Source organism: Pelodiscus sinensis, chromosome 25, assembly GCF_049634645.1.
Source record: "Pelodiscus sinensis isolate JC-2024 chromosome 25, ASM4963464v1, whole genome shotgun sequence".
Lineage (NCBI taxonomy): Eukaryota > Metazoa > Chordata > Testudines > Trionychidae > Pelodiscus > Pelodiscus sinensis.
In genome coordinates this window covers 4,152,908-4,158,869 of record NC_134735.1, presented here as the reverse complement: position 1 = coordinate 4,158,869, position 5,962 = coordinate 4,152,908, and the positions used below count along the sequence as shown (strand labels likewise).

The 5,962-nt window shown below is 57.8% G+C and overlaps 1 long non-coding RNA gene across 1 annotated transcript; it reads left to right on the top strand.

The window, feature by feature from the left end:
- Positions 1–554: 554 nt before the first annotated feature.
- LOC142819959 (uncharacterized) lies at positions 555–3,422 on the top strand. Its single transcript, XR_012897653.1, has 3 exons — positions 555–688; positions 826–935; positions 3,302–3,422. It is a non-coding gene; the product is annotated as an uncharacterized LOC142819959 (long non-coding RNA).
- The last annotated feature ends 2,540 nt before the right edge of the window (positions 3,423–5,962 follow it).

Sequence of the window (5,962 nt, the reverse complement as noted above, 5' to 3'; positions counted from 1 at the left end):
CTATTTAGAAAAGCTACACACACACAAATCCATGGGGCCAGATTTAATGCATCCGAAGGTACTGAGGGAGTTGGCAGATGTCATTGCCGAGCCTTTGGCCATTATCTTTGAAAACTCATGGAGATCGGGAGAGGTCTTGGATGACTGCAAAAAGGCAAATGTAGGGCCCATCTTTAAAAATGGGAAGGAGGGCAATCAGGGGAATTACAGACCAGTCAGCCTCACCTCAGTCCCCGGAAAAATCATGGAGGGGATCCTCAAGGCAAGAGATCAATTAGGACCAGTCGGGTTGATGGTTTGATCCCTCATTATGATGCAGAACAATTACATAATAATGAATCGGCTATGCAGTGCCTGGTGCCAAATGAATGCCATAGTCAGTCAAAGGAGATGACAGATAACTAGAGGGCATATATGTAAATGAGATGGCTGATGGAGAGCACCAGTAATTAATAGTATTATTATTCTACAGGTTGAACCTCTCTAGTTCAGCACCCTCTGGTCTGGAAACCTCCTCGGTCTGGATGGTTTTAGTAGCCAGAGGTCCGCTTACCATAGGTATGGCCGTTTCTTGCGGTCTCAGAAAGTCTGTGTACAGCCCCCAGTCCTGACTCATGGTGTTCGGTGCTGTGATTTAGCTCGGATTGACCCCTCAGTGTCTTCTAAGAACCCAGCCAGCAGTGGAAGTGTGGGTAACGTTGCTAGACAATATCGACCTCCCATGGTCCGGCAAATTCTCTGGTTTGACACCGGTCAGGTCCCAAGGGTGCCGGATTAGAGAGGTTCCACCTGTCTGATTATTTCTCAAACTCTGGTTGTGAACAGGCCCGGCCGGGTGTCACAGAACAAACGGAAACGCTTCTCCATGCAGCGCCCAGCTCACCTGTGACGCTCGTCGCCATGGGACGTGGGGAGGGCCGACAGTACGGAACTGGGTGAGTTCATGGAGGCGAGATGCAGTGAGATCTCTGGGCCTGTGGTGCCCGAGCACCAAGAATATTCCTGACCCGGGGCTCCCCCAAAGTCCGCCTGCTGCCCTCGAGCGATTTCAAACAGCCCAGGGCACCCCGACGCCCCCCCGGCAGTGCAGCGGGGGTAGAGCAGCTTCCGGCTGCTTGCCTTGTGTGGCTGCGGACGTGTGCATCCCCGCAGCTGGTGGGGGGGTGTCTGTGTGCTGCCTCTGTCCCAAACACTGTGGAGGTGCTGCCTGTGGGCAACAGTGTGGGAAGAGCCCCACACACCTAAGAGCCGCTGCCAGCGTGGGTGCCCCCAGCAAGCGCCGTACCCCCAAGGCCTCCCACACCCTACTTCCTCCCAGAGCCTACATCCCCCCTCACCCCAAAACTCCCTCCTGCACCCCCTTTCCCTGCACCCTCTTCAGTTCCCAAACTCCTCCCACAGCCTGCACCCCTCATCCCCTCCTACACCCCCACCCTCTGCCCCAGCCCAGAACCTGCACCCCCCACACCCAAACCCCCTCCCACAGCCTGCACCCCTCGCCCCCTCCTACATCCCGCTCTTTGCCCCAGCCAAGAGCCTGCACCTCAACCTTCTCCCACACCTGCATTCCCTTCCAGAGCCCAACCCCTTGCCTCCTCCTGCACCCACATTCCTTCCCAGAGCCTGCACCCCCTCCTACACCCCAATCCTGTCCCAGCCCAGAGCCTGCACCCAAACTCCCTCCCAGAGTCTGAACCCCTCCCCCAACCAGCCTCACTCCCAAAGCCTCTGGGGACTTTGGGTGGGGGCAGAGGGGCAGTTTTCTGCAAACCTTCTGACCCCTCGGATGGCCCAGGGCAGGCGTGGAAGACAGGGGTGAATTGCTCCACAGCTGCCGTGTTCCGCGTGGGTCTCTGACGCCCTGCTACACACCTGTCGGACACAGGCCGCTGGGGAAAAACCCACAGAGGCTACCCAGCTCGCCCTAGCACGTCCTCTTCCTCCCCCGCCTGCGACCAATTGCCAAGGCCTGCTTTGCTGCGCCAGGCCGAGGAGGCAGGGAGGAGGCATCCAATAGCCACGTGTATGTAACAGTCTTAGCAGCGGGTTGATTTGGTAGGATACGGCTACGCACTGCCTGGGCCTGGCTCCCGGCACGTCTCCCCGGCAGCCGGCAAGCAGAGTCGGTGACTGTCTCGTGCAGATCTCTGAGAACCCCTTGGTGCCGGAAGGAAAGACCCAGCGGTGAAAGTAACTTTCCATTTCGGACAGTCCTGTCCTCCTGCAGCCCGGGTCCCTGCCGGCTCCTTCACTAGCTCCCCGCTGGCTTTTGCCAGAGGTCAGCCGGCTCTTGCCGGAGCCATGCCCCCCGGCGCCCCTGCTTCCTTCCCCCTCTGCAAAGAACCCACCAAAGCCCCGGGGTCGCCTGCTAACTGGGGTCAGTGACCACGAGGGAACAACGCCCAGGGGCCAGGTATCAAGGCAGGAATTCCTCTGCTCAGAGGGTCCTGGAGATCTGGCCAGCTGGCTCACAAGTGAAACGAGTTTGAGCGCCTCGGCCTAATCCCCAGGAGCGGTTTGGTTTGTCTGTGTCGTGTGACGGGCGGCCTTTCTGAGGACTAGATGAGCAGGGGGGCTGCAGGTGGGGGGGGGGGGGTATGAGCAGAGCATTGTGCTGAGGAACCCCAAAAGGCGCTGGGGGTGAGGATCCAGGACTGGAACAGCAGGGGGGGCTGCAGAGCGCCCCCGTACCCCACCCCTCCGGTGGAGCTGCGTTGCAGAAGCTGGCAGGGCTTTGACTTGCCCAAAGCCTCTGTCCCTTTTCTCATCATGCGGCCCCTCTACTGCTCCCCCTTCCCCCCGCGGCCCCCATGCACGTCGGCAGCCCTCATCTGTCTGCTGTTACTCACGAGGACCCCTGAGCCGGATCAGGCTCTCTGGTGTCAGGCGCTTCTCCCCTCCCCTCGGCCATCTCGTCCCCCACCCCAGACTTGCAGCCGCAGGCAGGCACCCGGAGAATCCATCCGCAGCCCGTTCCTTGCCTCGCCCCAGGAGCAGGCCGGCTGGGACGCGCTCGGCCCAGGGCAGGAGTCGGCGGAGGTTTTATTTTTTATTATTTTGGCAGCGCGGGTGTCAAGTAGCTCAATTAAGCAGTAACTGCCTCTCTGGAGCCGCCCACACAGACCTTAGTAAATAATTAAATGCTGGAATAATACAGCAGATGGAAAGCAGCACGGAGCGGCAGCCACAGGACCAAAAGGAAACCAAATTAATCCTTCCAAGACAGCTCTGAGCAGCTGCCTTCGGCTCCACCGCTCTGCCTGGAGAAACTCGCGTGTCTGAAGCAAATTTCCTTTGATAGGTATTTACCCCGCCTCGGATCCCTTCCCAGCTGGCAGGAGCCCAAACACACGGGATGGAGACGGGTTGGCTTCTGCTGGAAACGGAAGGATCATTGTCTAGCGGTGCTTAGACAGACAGACAGACAGACGGACAGATAGATATGCTCTGTGCAGGCTTCCTGGTGGGCAGGCCAAAGGAGGAATTTACCCCAGGGCCCAGGCAATACGAAAGGGCCCGGAGTTCCCAGCTGCCCACCCTTTCGACCACTGCTGCAGTGCTGTGTGCTCCAGGCACACCCCCCCTCGACTGCCCTGCCACAGGCTCCCCCCCCCCACCCAACATCTGGGTCCTCCCCCTCAGGACACCTCCACTCCCCTACGCCCCCCCTGCCTCAGTGACCCGCTGCCAGTCACCAGCGAGCCCCGTCTCAGGCTGCAGTCTGACATGGCCACTCATGTGGGGACCTTCTCCCGCCCCAGCTCTCTCCCTGCAGCCCTTGTCTCAGTCCCTGCAGCCTGGGAGCCGCGTCAGTCCTGAGCTCCCCAACTCTGCCTCCCTTTCCCCAGCTCTGCTCTGTCTCAGGTCCCCTCTGGAGCATCCCAGGCAGCCAGGTCGCTCCTGCTCCAGCGAGTCTGTTTCCCTCCTCCCCAGGGGCCCTGTTTACACAGCCCCACCAGTGGCTACCAACCACTCAGCCCCCCATACTGGCTTTAACCCTTGTAGGGCCAGAACGGGACAAAGGCCCCGTCCCCTCGACCAAGCCACCAGACGAAGCCAAGGCAGGCGAGAATTTCGCGTGATCTTGAGGCAAAGCGCACCCCCAGGTGCCTTTGTGGCAACAAGCGAAGTATCTACGCACCCGGATCATCTGCATTTATCTACTTCAGCTGAGTGCAGCAGCGGCATGGAAACGCCAGTGATATCTACACGCCGGTGATAGATCAATGTTAGTGCCACAGCCCTGGGAAGAAAAATATGACGTGGTATTGGAGGGAACTGGCAGGAGACGCGGTGTGCGCCGGGGCGAGCCAGAAGATTTAAGGGAAGGCCGTTCTTGTTAGAAGGGTGAAGGGCGAGAAATACACCAGAAATAAGCGTATTAACTGGGACGAGGTGTACGGTAATTGGTTAAAGAGGCAGCCAACGGAACAAAGCAGATTACTAAGAACATAAGCATATGCTTATCGGGTAGAGTCACTACTCGACTAGCCACTTTCCCCTCCCTGCTCGCTGCCTCTATTGGAGAGAGGCAGCAAGGCGGGGAAGCAGGAGCCGGTGCTGGGGGGAGCCAGCTTAAAAGCCGGGTCCGCGAGGAGGCTGATTCCTGGCTCACACTCAGTCCTAGACACTGCACCTCTGCTTTTTAAATGTAATAAACGCCTCTGACGGCTCTCAATACATTTAAAAGGCAGAGCCACAGCGGGGTTAGGTCCCGGGGCCCCAGCTAACCCTGTTGCGGCTCTGCAGTTCCCCCCTTACCGACGAATCGAGTAGTCGATGGAATTTCCACGGACTGCTCCATTAGTTGATTAAATGCAATTTAACATCCCTCCCCCCACCACCTTCCGTTGCAGGCCTTTTGCTTCCAGGTGTTTGCAGGTCTCCCTTTGGGGTGGGGAGGCAGAGGTGAAGCAGCCTGAAGACCCCTCCTTGTTTTCCTCCCCTGTCCGTGTGATCTCCCCACTCAACGTGGAACAGTTCAGCAGCCCACGGAGTTGGTTAGTATCAGGTGACCAGGTCACCTGACTCCGTCGCAGGATTACAGAACATCCCCAGGAAGGCCAAATCTATTCACAGTCCATTATCCTTGCTGATGGGTCATTAAGCCCTCGCTGGCTTTTCCTCTGAGGTCCCTGAAGTGACCCAAAGCAGCAAATATGAAATACAGGAAGCACTGGAAGACTCAAGAGCACCGACTGGCTGCAACAAATGGGTACAGGGTGTCGGCGTTTCTAGCCCCCAAGGAGGAGGTGATGGGAGCCCCGGGGCATTGTGGGAAGTGCTGGCTGCTTACCCTTGTGGGCAGAGCCTGAGAGGTGCTGACTGGCTCCCACATTTGCATATATTTGCATGTCTATGCAACCACACTTAAGTTGTGGCCCTCAGCATGTGCTGTGAGTATCATTGTGGGCCCCAGCGGATTCCACAGTTGAGTAGCCCTGCCTTGCATGAACCAGCTCAGTTAGATCACATCCATAGCTGGGAATTTACTGGAGTCTGGTATGAACATGCAAAATATTGTTGCAACCACCATTCCATGCTCGCACCAAATCTTGGGCCAAGTGGGCCAAGTGAGAGGTCTACAGAAAGTTTATGATTCGCTGATTCTGTTTATACTATTCAGATACAGGTAGGATTTTTGTACTTGAAGTTATGAGCAAGCCCGGCCTTAGGGCAATGCGACCAAGGCGGTTGCCTTGGGCCCCACGCCTTCAGTGCCCCACACCCGCCCACTCACCCTGGCGGCCTGGCTCAGCTGGCAGGCTGGCACTCATGTGCATAGCCCCGCCTCCTGCTCCGCCCCTCGCTCGGCCCATCACCCCTTGCACCGATAGGGAACTGAGTCACAGGGAGGCTAACGGACAGAGTAGGGAACTGAATGCAGATCTGTCAGGTCCTCGGCCAATCCTCTAATCGCGTGCTCACCCAGATCCTGCTACTCTTACTCACGATGGACAGC